Source organism: Argentina silus, assembly GCF_951799395.1.
Source record: "Argentina silus genome assembly, chromosome: Y".
In the NCBI taxonomy this organism is placed as follows: domain Eukaryota; kingdom Metazoa; phylum Chordata; class Actinopteri; order Argentiniformes; family Argentinidae; genus Argentina; species Argentina silus.
In genome coordinates, this window is record NC_139654.1 from 31251331 (window position 1) to 31265537 (window position 14207).

Below are 14207 nucleotides of genomic sequence, written 5' to 3' on the forward strand. Positions count from 1 at the left end.
ACGCCTCTGGGTCGTCCAGGTCCCCCATCTTCTGGAGGTGGACCTTTGGGGGACCTTGCACAGACCCGGGCGCCGGTCCCGCTTTGATGGCCCCGATGATCTCCCGAAGGAGGGCACGGTCCTCCGCCCCCGCCGTCGCCATCTCTCCCATCGCGGACTGCTGCTCCTGCTGGAGGTGGGCCTGCTGCTCCAATATGAGGGCCATCCTTCCGATGGCCATGCTTAACGCCTCCATCTCTGTGTCCCAGGTTGGGCGTCAATGTAACAAGATCCTTGATACACAGAGGCAGACGCAGTGTTGGGATAAGGGAATGGTCGTTTTATTTAGCAGTTTTGTCGACTTTCCAGTCTTTGGCTTTCCAGCCCTCCTTTTCGAAAGCAGAGGCACACACATCTTAAACCATTTCGTTAACGAGGCTTCATTCGCAACAGGTGCGCAACAAAGCCTCGCTTCCGTAACCCTGGCCACGGTCCTGTAGCTCCCTCTACAGGCAGAACGCTGCATGTCCCCCCACACGCCATAATTGCACCTACAATCATGCAATGTAAATTGTTTTCATTACTTTTAGAATTATCTCCTAACCTTGATCCTGTCCAATCCATTTACAGGTAGGTAGTCTAAAGGTAGCCTGGTAAACTGCACCAGCAGCAGCGCATGGCACACCAACTGCAACTATTGTGCAGATTTTACCAGACTTTTCAAAGACGACGATTTCTAAATGAAGATTAGACCTACATACAGTATATTACAGAGCGTAAGAGTGTCTACATTTATTATCTTTGGTTTTCAGGATTGGAATCTTGCTTTTTTGAAGAAGGCGTGTAAATCCAATTGCGATGCGGAGTGCCATGTTTGGAGTTTTCCACCATAGCTTCGGGTAATGACGGGTGTACAGTTAATTTGTATGGATAGCAAAATTAGCAATATTTAATGACGTTTTGCCAGCAAGATTGATCAGTTTAGGCAGATAGTACGTTACAGGTAGGCAGAGGTGGAAAGTCACCAATTACAACTTACTGTAACTGAGCAGATATTTCAAGGACTTACTTTTTATTTTATTTTTGAAAGTCTTCTCTTTTTTTTTTTGTTATTCATTACAGAATACAATTATATATCTGAAGCAAAATCATTAGCGAGCAACGCGCCTGAACAGACAAATCAAATCAGACCGCACACAAAATCTGGAAGCAATCTGTCAGCCGTAAGACTGAATTCGAATCGGCCCGTTAAAGGAGTTTAGCTAAGATGGATGGAGATGAAGATGGTGAGGGATATTTTTGAGGAGGATGCAGATACTGGTTACGTTAGCAACTCTGAATCTGGAAGAGAGAAGGAACACGAACATCCCTGACCATACCTAATTGAGCTATTTGATGTGAAGGACATCAAAAGCAACAGCGTCATCGTGCAGTGTAAGCTCGCCTCTCCAGGAAGGAATTATCTTAAACATGTTGAGATAAGCCAACTGTGATGACAGATTTGGCTATTTGTTAGCGGGTGATGTGTGCGGTGGACCCAAGTGAGGAGAGATACTCAGACGACAGCGTAAAGTATATTTCAAAGGGGGTTTTAATCATAAAACTGGGGAACGGCATACAAACAAACACTGGGACAAAAGGGTAAAACAAGGGTGGAGAAAACCAGCTCCATAAACAAACGTACACACTTAATAAGTGGAATAACTTGGACTAAAGAAACACTGAACTCGAACAACGGGGTAACAACTGGAATATGCGGAACAGACGGGCAGACAGACAGGGAGAATCTCTGACAAAGACATGGGGAACACACAGGCTAGATATAGCGAACAGGGGACAGAACACACAGGTGAAACAATTCAAGGTAGATTGGGAGGCCACTGGCCCCGTATCGCCAGAGGAGGGCGCCAGAGTCACCAGACAGCAACCTCAGGCGTGACAGCTATTTGCTGGCCAGAGAACATGCTAAAGTTGTTGCTCGTTAACACACCAACCTATTACTAAAGTAGGACAGATATTTGGAAGGCCTCTTCCAAATATGAAATCATGAAATCTAATTGGCCTAGTGTTACTTTCAACAATTGCTGGCAACACTAGCTAACTTGTTAGCCAAGATATAACTGCCTCATCTACCATAATGTAATAATGGTTAACATTTTACAATAGTTGGTTACACATATTGTTTGTGTGTGAGTGAGTGAGTAATAATTTAATTAATCTGTATAGGTGTTGTCTATGCCAGCAACCTAAGTGTGTTTAATAAGGTTGGGCATACATTGATAATATCTTTCTGTTTACAGAGGAAACTGTCACGGTTCCGTCTGGACACCAGGGGGCGGCAGAGACCGCCTTATGAACTGACAGGCACAACAGGTGCATCTTATTATTTCATTATCTTTCTACTTAAGTTGTGTGCTTTGTATTCCCAGTGTCTCTCTCGTCAGAGGTATGTTCTCTCTCTCGACAGCGGGAACAACAGTCGCCATCCTGCAGCTCCGTCTCTGCTTTCACCTGCGGCGGGTAATCACGATGGCTATCAGGATTGACAACCGCATCCGTGAGTGAGTAAGTCGACGCCACCCTACTCTTCCGGTTACCCGATCATCCCAAGCCTCCCGAGCTCAGTCCTGAGGAGCCCGTGCAGCTGGGCCGCACCCACCTGAGTCCCTGAGAGTGTGATAGACACAGGTGCGTGTCTTCCACTACTGTGGAAACCTCAGCCATTTCCGTTCTGCCTGCCCGGAGCTGACAGGAAATGCCGAAGCTCACCTGGACAGGGGGGTGACCCAGACTCCCCAACCACATGGGCACCATCTTGGAACAACCGCCAGCACCAACTCAGAGCTATCGTGGACTCCATGACCTCGCCAAGGAGCTACAGATCCCCTGCATAAACTGTCCCATTCTTCTGCAAATACTAGCCCTCAACGGACGTCCCATCGGTTCCGGACAGGTAGACACCCAGACTAGACCCATCCACTTACAGGTCGGTGAGAACCACTCGGAGACTATTAATTTTGTTCTGATCACTTCCCCCGAAAACCCTCTTATCCTGGGGTGTCCTTGGTTAGCGCAACACAACCCACATTTCTCCTAGGCCACGGGCCACTTACTAGACTGGGGAAAGACCTGCCGGGAGGACTGTCTCCGACCCCCGCCCAAATCCTCTTCATCTCCTCCTGCCTCCAGGGAGACTCTAGACCTCTCCACACTCTTCCCCGAAAACCACAACCTCCTCAAAGCCTTCAGCAAGAGGCGGACCGCCACCCTTCCTCCTCATCACCCATACGACTGTGCCATAGACCTCCTGCCTGGTTCCACCCCTCCCCGGGGCCACCTGTATTCTCTCTTGGGCCCGGATGCAGTGGCCATGGAGGACTACATCCGGGAGTCTCTGGAGGCTGGATTCATTCACCCCTTGACCTCCCCCATTGGTGTGTTTTTTCTTTGTGGGAAAAAAGAATGTGGACTGAATAAAATCACTGTCAAAAACCGCTACCCTCTGCCTCTGGAGCTAACTCAGGGGGCCCAGTATTTCACCAAGCTGGCCACAACGCCTACAACCTGGTGAGCATCCAGGAGGATCCGGTCAAGGCGGCCTCTGACTGGCCCCGTCCCTCTTCTCTCAAGCAGGTCCAGTGTTTACTCGGGTTTGCTAACTTCTACAGGCGTTTCTCACCGTCAGATGTATATTCTCTCATGGTCCTCAAAGTCGTGTCTTGTTAAGAGATTCTCTAGCGTCCTAGTTATTTTAGTGAAGTCCTATTATTTATTATTTTTCAAAGCTTGTTCCTGTCTATCCTGTGGAATATATACACAGTAAAGTGGCTTTGCCTTTCACTGCATTACCTCGTCTGGTTTCCTCTCTGCGCCTGGGTCCTACACCACACATCCTCACAGAAACATCCATTGAAAAATAAGGCATAGACCTCACCTCAGGGTGCAAGCGGACCAGACAACCATCAGATACCCCTACACCAAGCAAGCAAGCAAAGATATCAAATGGCTGTGGGAGGAGGGAAACGTGTCAAGCAGGCGACTGTTGACAAACTTGTCATCAATTTCATTTGCAAAGGTCTCCAGCCGTTCTCTGTGGTCGAGCAACCAGCATTCAAAGACATCATCACCACACTGCAACCTCAATGTACTGTCATTTCAAGACCCACAGCACATGCTTGAATCCAGGAAGCTGCCTCCCACATGAAGAAGACTGTCCTTGGCACACCTAAATGAAGCTCAGTTCGTCTCATCTACAACAGATTACTGGTCGGCAAGACAACGCCTTGGAGAGAGGATCAACTGCCCTTGTATACAAGAGATTGAATGGGTCGTTTTCTGGGAACAGAGTCAGGCTGAGGTAGTTCAAGCTGAGCCAAATGCAGAGGAGCCAGGAGAGGAAGCTGAATACCAAGACACATTTGCCATTCTGGAAAAGAACACAGGTCTCGAATACCATCTCTCTAAGTTGTACGTGTCACCTTTTGAATCTCTTCACAACAGCGGTGCTGCCCTGGCGGGGCAAAAATTATACCAACAAAAGACACTCTCGTGCAACATTTGCAAAATGCCAAGCAATGTGGCAACGAAGCGGTCATACTTGGCTGCGCAATTTAGAAGAAGAGTGCCATCTGCAGTTGATCCAGTCCAATCAAACACGGTGGAAGTCAACATACAGTGCCTTCAGAAAGTATTCAGACCCCTTCACTTTTTCCACATTTTGTTGGTTTATAGACTCAATTTAAAATGGATTAAATTAAACGAATTTGAATCAGAATGACAAATTGAGCAAAGGGAGAGGAACACACCTGATCAGGAATGCGACCCTGAGGCCTGGGGAGACTTACAAAAATCTACAAAGTTGAATAGTGGAGGAAAAAGCACAGTCGATGGGACAACATCATCTCAGTCACTCTACAAAACTGGTCTATAACAAAGTGGCCGAAAAGAATCCCTTAATGGAAAGTAATCTCTCATATCCATAATTGTGTTTGCAACAATGAATTCAAGTGATACAGCAAAGAAAGTGGCTGGAAATGTGTTTATTTGGTTTTACTACAAAGCATTAAGTTTGGTGCAAATCCAGCACATGCAGTGCAGTTTCCGCACAATCTCTCGTGTGAAGAATAGTGGTAGCTGCATCAAGTTATGGGTATGTTTGTCACTGGCAGGGACGGGGGAGTTTGTCAGGATCAAGAGAAAATTATGAAATTTGCTGGGTTGGTAGTGACATCCTAATCTACACAGTGTGTAATTGATTCTTATGCAAATCAGAGACCCTATAAAAACAAAGATATTTGAAAATGTATACTGAATTCGGGTATGGACCAGATATCAGAAGATAAAGACTCATTCAGGAGAGAGGGTGGGATGCACAAACAAGAATAAATCACACGAGACGTACGTTATGTTTCTTTTCTCTTCCTTCAATTGTCTTTTTTAGAAAAGTAGAAAAGCAACATTAACATTTTAAGTGTAAAATGATTCAATGAGAATATCAGTAACTCTTCAATGCCAATAACATCTTTTTCATTAACAGTACAACCCAAGGCTTTTCACTTCTTGTGAGAACAGGATGACTAATTATTAATTTACCCATATGGTTTGTTACTTTTAGAATCTGATCCCTGGTTCTAAACAGGAATTTAGATTAAAATACGTATTATTAATACAAAAGTTGATTAGTTAATTAACACCTTGCTTTTGTGTTAATAATACGTATTTTAGTTTAAGATTTTTTTTTTACAAAATCCTTTAATCTATTTTGGTATTACCCAGTAGGTCTTTTGGTCTGTTTGTTAAATTACCTCTTAGTAGTTATTAAACCTTGAACATATTGAACTTATTTTACCAGGACTTATTTTGAAATGGATTCAACCACAAGATTGTAAAGTACCAAAATCAAATATTCACATCCCAAAATCAAATATCAGTGTCAATACTCTGGATTCAAACATCAATTAACTTCAATAAGTAACATTACAAAAACAGTACCACACCACGATGAGTGGATGAGGAGATTTGTTATGCCTTAGTCTCAGTCCATGGACTGTGTGTGGATGCAAAGGATCTGTCCTACTGAAATCCAGAAGGCACAATGCACAGTGTCTCTCCTTTTTTTTTTTTTTTTTTTTTTTTTTTTTTGAATCAAATTAAATTAAAATACAATTTGGAGTGAACTGCTGTGCATTTAATGATATGTTGTGAGAGGAGGTTGTTTAAAGAGGGAGTCGCAATTGTGACGTTGCGGTCACGTAGTATTGACGCGACGGTTGTTTTTAGCAAGATGGAAGCTAAGTGGATGTGTTGAGAAGCGCTATTGTTGAAAAGATTTGAGAGGTTAAAATAAAGCTTAGATGGAAAACAGAATGTGTACAAGCGAGTGGATAAATAGGTACGCAGACAGGATTGGATCCTGAAAATGAACAGAATTGGATTCTGATTACAAGTAGGTACATAAAGTAGGATTATATCCGAAGATAAAGAGCAGAATTGGATTCTGGCTACGAGTACACAAAAGATAGGATCTTTGTGTACGTCTCTCCCCGGGGCAAGTCATTGCGGGCAATTATGAAAACTTAGGTCATGGGGAGAGGCCTTGGATAAACGGATTTAAAGCCATCCGTAATTTTGATATGTGTAAATGTTTCTTCCCTGACAAGTTATTGACTAGATTCAATTATAAATCTTAGGTCGGCGGAAGAAGCGAGAGAAGACGGATTTAAAGCCATCCTTAATTTTCGTAGCGTACCTATGTGAACAAATGAGAAAGTGAAAGTGTACCAGAAAGTAATAACATAGAAGGATACAGAAAGTTTTAGCCGGGATAAAGAAAGAAAAAGTCAGAACATAGATATTGAATCACAGCGTCTGAAACCTAATAAGAAACAAACATTTAAAATTTAAATTGAAAAGCTATTGTGGAATAAGGTCGAATTGAAGGTTGGATTGAGATATTAAAATACTAATACTGCATGTGTTTGAACCATGGGGAATCAATCCAGTAAAATACCAGAATGCAAAACGGTCAAAATTAAACACAAAAATGAGCGTGATCTGCCACGCAAAGAGAAAAGCGATGATGAAGTTACTGAAGACAAATCCACATTTGAAACAGATACCAATAAAACATGTTGATCAAATAACACCATGGGAGTGGATGACAACAAAACTAGGATTGTTCTATGTAGAACCATATTTGAGTGACTTATCAGAATGGACAGATGGTAGTTATCCTCTCGAGGGGAGCTTCGAAAAAAGTTAATTACAAATTGCGTATTTCATTGTGGCTATTAGAACAGTAAGTAATCCAAATTGGGACCTAGAATACTTGAGAGAAGTTTTTCAAGCTTGGAGTTTGATGGCATCACAATGGCCTGGTGATATTATGAAAAAAGAGTGGAAGAAAAATAAAACGAAGAGATTAATTAATTTAGAAATGGAACAAAACTTTATTGAATCTAAAGATGAAAAGATATCAGCAATGTCTATTCAGAAAACCGAACCAACAAAGTTGATGATTCAAACTGTAAGCAATAAATATCCAAAGATAACATCATTAGATCCGCCTGCGTATAGCGCAAATGTTAATGATGATGACGACGACGACATTTATGATTGGCTATTTCTAGAAGCAGCGACATCGCATGGAAATAAGAGTAAGACATCAACACCAAAGATTTATGCTACAAATATCTTTCCCAAAATTAAGACAGATACTTTTGAAATTAAAAGGTGGCGTAAGGACTGTAGTGAATTGTGGATACGCAATTGCAACAAATACTTTCAGAATATAGAAAGAAAATACAGTGGGAATAGAACACGCATAAACGATGAACAATTGAAATACGTTCGAGAAAGCGTAGAAAGTGAATATAGAAAGATGTTTGCTTTGTTAAAGAAAAAAGAGGACGTTGATGCTCATCATAATAGCATTATAAGTGAGATGACAACTACTTTTTCAACAGTGGTGGAAAAATATCAAAAGAAAAAAAACATTGTATTAAATCCGGAGTCAATAAATAATCAAGACAAATGGCGTGTTATCTAATATTTCTGACGAGGAAGTGTATGATATTTACAAGATAATACGGGCCATACGAGGTGAACAAGCTGAGGAACAGATACAGAAATTAAGAAGTCAGAAGGAAGCGAATAGCCGTGATGAATTGTTGGCACCTCTTCTTGTTTTAGAGCAGGGGTGTCAAACATATGGCAAAAGGTCCAATCCGGCCCGTGGGATGACTTTGCAAAGTGTAAAAATTAGAGAAGACATGAACTGCAATTTTTCAATAAAAGTAACTGCTATTTCAAATGTGTCCACTGGGGGTCGCACACACTGTCAAGCAAGCAAACTAATCATGCTGGAGCTGCCGGTAAACAAAAATTGTGTTTAGAATCTATTCTACTTGTTCTTTTGCTGTCAACATAACACTTTGTGGCACCCTCATTATCCAAAATGGCTTCATCAAAAAGGAGAAAAGTGGACACAGAGTGTAGAGTTTTCCAAGAAAAATTGACCGTTTCCTATTTATTTACAGAGGTGAATGGGAAATCTGTGTGCTTGGTGTGTTCGCAGCAGGTTTCAGTACTCAATATAATATTTGGCGCCACTATGAGACTCATCATGGCAAAAAATACAACAACTTGCAAGGACAACTGAGAAGAGAGAAGATAAATGAATTGTTAGCGGGTCTGAAGAAACAGCAGTCTGTTTTTACCCGTAGCCGAGATATAAGTGATGCAGCAGTGAAAGCTAGCTACCTTATTGCTAGGGAAATAGCATTGGCATCAAAGCCATACTGTGAGGGTGAGTTCGTGAAAACATGCATACTGAAGGCTGCAGAAATCATGTGCCCTGAGAAGCGACAGGTTTTTGCTAACATTAGCCTGACGAGAAACACTGTGGCAGATAGGATTTCAGATCTTTCGGCAGATTTGGACAGCCAAATGAAGCACAAAGTCAGGTCGTTTGTTGTATTTTCGGTTGCTATTGATGAGAGCACAGACATTATGGATGTTGCTCAACTGGCCATATTCATTCGTGGTGTTGATGAGACTTTGACCGTCACCGAGGAGTTCCTTGAGTTGGTGCCTATGACAGACACCACAACAGCAAATTACATTTTCAACTCTCTCGTTGGAGCGCTGGACAGGGTTGGAGTGGACTAGGCCCGTGCTGTCAGCTTGGCTACAGATGGCGCGCCGTCAATGATCGGGAAAAAAGCAGGTGTTGTGACAAAATTCAGAGAGAAAGTACAGGCTGCAAATGGAGGACATGGTTTTTGGACATTTCACTGTATTTTGCACCAGGAGGCATTGTGTTGCAAGTCGTTAAAAATGGGTCACGTCATGAAAGTGGTTGTCCAAACTGTTAATTTCAGCCGAGCCAGAGGTCTGAATCACCGTCAGTTTGACAGCTAACTCAGTGATAAAGACGTTACCCATGGCCTGCCATACCACACTGAAGTAAAGTGGTTAAGCCGAGGTGCCGTGCTGAAGCGTTTCTTTGATCTACGAGAGGAAATTGGACAGTTCATGGAGAAAAAGGGCACACCGGTGTTGGAATTACAATCCCCAGAATGGCTACAGGACCTAGCATTTATGGTGGATATTACAGAGCACTTGAATAATCTGAACAAAATGCAAGGCCGTAAAAAAGTTGTCACACAGTATTATGACAGCATACGCGCATTCAAGTTGAAGCTGACTTTGTGGGAGACACAACTGTGAAGTGGTGACCCTGCTCATTTTCCTCATCTAAAAGATGTGCGTGCGACCGGAGTTAATGCTGACATGAATCGGTACAAAGACAAGATTACGGTATTGCTGCGGGAGTTTGAGCAACGGTTTTGTTAGAAATTATTTTTATAAAAACAGTTGCATTATAATGCTCAATAGCAGACGAGTAAATAAAGCTATTCAGTTCTTTATTTAGGGTGATGAAATTTACTAATTGTATTTGATATTCCATATGCAAATCAATTGAATTAATATGTTTTTTAATCATCTGAAATTTACTAATGTGATGGCCTGTTGATAAATGAGAGATGAATCAAGCATTAGTTCCATGGTACATTGGATTAATACATGAAGAGGTTAGGGTCAGGTCATCAAGATGTTGCAACACACACATAACACAAGAATGATGTAATGGAAAAATATTAGGCTAGGAAAGGACAAATCAGAGTAGGTGTATGTTTTCTTCAGCAGGTCAACTCGTTCCCCAGAGGGAACGGACCGGCGATATCTCTACCTGGAACGGATCGAGTGTCAGGGGCTGGGACCAGCCTAAAACACCAACGAGAGAAGAGCCAAGTCTAAACCGCGGCTCCTCCCCAACCAAATAGCCAATCACAATCATTTTGTTTACTGTAAAATGCTTTGTTTGACATTTTGAATGTATCCATTTTTGGAAGGTTGGTTACAGATTAACAGCTTGCTGACTGATTTTCTTCGCCAAAAGTGGTCCTTGTACAAGCCTAGAATTCTGACATATAAATAAATAGCTAAAAGTAAGAAGTAGTTTGTCTTCTCCTTCAAATAAAGAACACGTTTTCTCAGTTTCAGGTCTTTGGTGAACTTGAGACAGAATTCGCAGTTTTTCGCTCGCCATTCACAGTCACGGCTTCTGATCTGCCCGTCGACATCCAACTTGAAATAATTGACATGCAGTGTGATTCAGATTTGAAGGACACATTTGCCTCTGCGGGCACCCCAAATTGACAGCCCTTGCTGCAAAAGTTTTGTGCATGTTTGGGACTACCTACCTTTGTGAACAACTGTTCTCTGTAATGAGCATCAATAAAACAAAGCTACGCTCAAGGCTCACACACAAGCACTTAAATGACATCCTGAAATTGGCTGCTACTCAGGATTTTACACCTGATATTGATGCACTTAAAAAGATGCCAAGTTTCAGGAGCAAATTAAACAGTGTGTAAGCCTACTTCATGTAAAATGCTTCAGACACCTTTGCACCCTAAAGAATGTAGTTCTGTGAAAATGAATCCTTACTGTGGAAATATTTAAAGACACTGAACATTGTGCAATATAATGTCAGTCAGCAGCTTCAGTACAACAGTTTGTTTTGGTGGAACTCTATTGTTCATGCACTTCCACAACTTTTATGTATTTTTTATGTATAAGTTTTATACATTTACAAGGCAGGGGGATAACTTAACCTTCTTCCATAAATAGTTCCTACTTCACTTTGCATGGTGTGTCAGTTCAGGTGGTCAGGATTACTACACAGATGTGGAAATGAGAGTCAATTTAAAATAATTTCTAGATCTTGACAAGTTGTTTTGATCATAAAGTAAAATACTATATTGTTTAGTTCCAGATACCTCTGACTAAATCTTTTGTGCCTTTGTAGATAATTAAAAAAAAATTGTTTATTGAATAAAAAGTTAAAAAAAACATGAAAACGTCTTCTTATCCACGCTTTGGCAACTGCCGACCCTACACCTTTTCAGTGCTTTGGCTACCCTTAAAGACGGGCCATCTGTGTGACTGCTTCATTGACACTTCACTATGTTCATAATTTTTTCATTGGGGAACAAATTTGGGATCGGTGCAGCCACACTACCTTCCAAAAATGTGACTGGTCTATTAACTTGATTTTGGAGAACTGCAATTGTGGTCTTGACAGCAGTTATACGAGTGGGTCTTCCGCTTGCGACTTGCCAAAATGGTAGGGCAAACCAAGCTCAGAGAGAAGCGCAATCACTTCGCTATACTCTCTGGATCCTTCTCTATATGTTTAGGAAAATAGTTCACGTATACGGCTTTTTCCCGCGACGTTTTGCTCCGCGGACCGTTCGTGAACATTTTTCTGAGAAGGATGTTTGTAGATACACTGTGATCTGTAAGTTGTAATGCACATGTGCAAATGATAAACTGAGGCATAATATTGTTAAAATTGCACTTATTTTTCTTAAGAAATTTCAGGTTCATAATGTTTTGTAAAAAGATAGTTAACTAAATGTGAATTTTCAGAATGTACTTGTACTTTTTTGCACTAAAACAAAAAGAAAAACTTGGGGTTGTCGTTATTTGTGGTTATTATGCTATGACTGGTCTGGCCCACTTGAGATCAAATTGGGCTGTATGTGGCCCCTGAACTAAAATGAGTTTGACACCCCTGTTTTAGAGGATCGTGTATTCAACAAACCTTTGACATTGAGTGAATTATCACAAATTATAAAAGATGCACCGAAACCATTGTCCAACCCACAAGGTTTCATTAATTGGTGGCGCACAGCATGATTACATGGGAGTATGAGCGGAAAAGATGTGAGATATATTCTAAGCACGCTCATGCCAAATATCAAAATGGTAACCTTAATAGAGTCATGTGATACACTAGATTATGATAACGACGGGCCAAAAGAGGGAAGGGACCTGGATGATAAATATCCATGGTTTAGCAAGGGTTACAAGGACAAGCATATTGACCAGTTTACAGAATTCTTAAAGGAACACGCCAGCCAAGAACGTGATATCACAGATTTTAAATTGCAAACGCAAATCAAATGAAACAATGTCTGTGTAACGATGTCCGTTTATACACAGAGGCAGACGCAGCGTTCACAGTAAGGGAAGTACTTTCCCGTTTATTCCAAAACAAATGATCACAAGGGCTTGGGCTTTCCAGCCTCGTCGATAAGTCTCTCTGCTTGGGCTTTCCAGCCTCGGTGATAAGGCTCTCTCGTGCCGCCGTTCCCAGCTCACCTCGCCTCCTGAAATGGCAGAAGCACACACATCTTAAACATTCGCCGGCGAGACTTAATTTGCAGCAGGTGTGCAACAAAAGTCTCGCCGACACAACCCCGGCCACGGTCCTGTAGCTCCCTCTACAGGCCGAACGCTGCATGTCCCCCCACATACCCCCACCGCCCGACACAGGCCGGGGAGCCGACGACCTACTCCCCCCCCCCCTGCACGGGAGAGGAAGTCTGCCACGACCATCTGCGCACCCGGTCTGTGCACGACGGAAAAGTTGAAGGGCTGCAACGCGAGGTACCACCGGGTGATCCTCGCGTTTACATCCTTCATGCGGTGGAGCCACTGGAGGGGGGCATGGTTGGAGTAGAGGGTGAAGGCGCGACCCAGCAGGTAGTAGCGGAGGGTGCCGACCGCCCACTTGATGGCCAGGCACTCCTTCTCCACGGTGCTGTATCGGCCCTCCCTCTCCGACAGCTTGCGGCTCAGGTACAGCACCGGCCGTTTCTCCACAAAGAGCCCCCTTAAGGGCCTCGAACGACCCCTGGCACTGGCCCGACCATTGGACCGGATCCGGGGCACCCTTCCGGGTGAGGTCCGTCAAGGGACTGGCCAGCTCCGAAAACCCTGGTACGAACTGGCGGTAATATCCCGCCAGCCCCAGGAAGGCCCTCACCTCCTTCTTTGTCTTGGGCCGGGGAGAGGCGGCGATGGCCGCAGTCTTTTCAATCTGCGGCCGCACCTCCCCCCGTCCCAAGTGGTACCCCAGATACCGGATCTCCCTCCGCCCGATCACGCACTTTTTCGGGTTGGCCGTCAGCCCCGCCTGCCTCAGGGACCGCAGAACAGCAGCCACACTCCGCACATGCTGCGGCCAGGTGTCACTGTGAATGACAATGTCATCTAGGTAGGCCGCAGCATAGGCGGCGTGCGGCCGCAGAATACGGTCCATGAGGCGCTGAAAAGTGGCTGGGGCTCCGAACAACCCGAAAGGGAGCACGGTGAACTGGAATAACCCGAGCGGAGTGGAGAATGCCGTTTTCTCCCGGGACGCCGGCGAGAGTGGAATCTGCCAGTATCCCTTCGTGCAATCCAATGTCGTGAAGTACCTGGCCGTACCAAGCCGGTCCAAGAGCTCGTCGACCCGGGGCATCGGATATGCATCGAACTTGGAGACCGCATTAACCCGTCTATAATCCACACAGAACCGTATAGCCCCATCTGGCTTGTTGACAAGCACGATGGGGCTACACCAATCACTGCGGGACTCCTCGACCACACCCAGCTCCAGCATGGCTTCCAACTCCGTGCACACAACGTTTCGTTTGTGCACCGGCAACCTATAGGGACGCGTGCGCACCGTTAAACCCGGCTGCGTTTCTATATGGTGGTCGATGAGCGTAGTCCGACCGGGCAGGGGAGAGAACACGTCAGCGAACTTAAGCTGCAAATCTGCAACGTCCGCGGCCTGGCTAGCAGAGAGATGGTTATCAATATCGACCGGA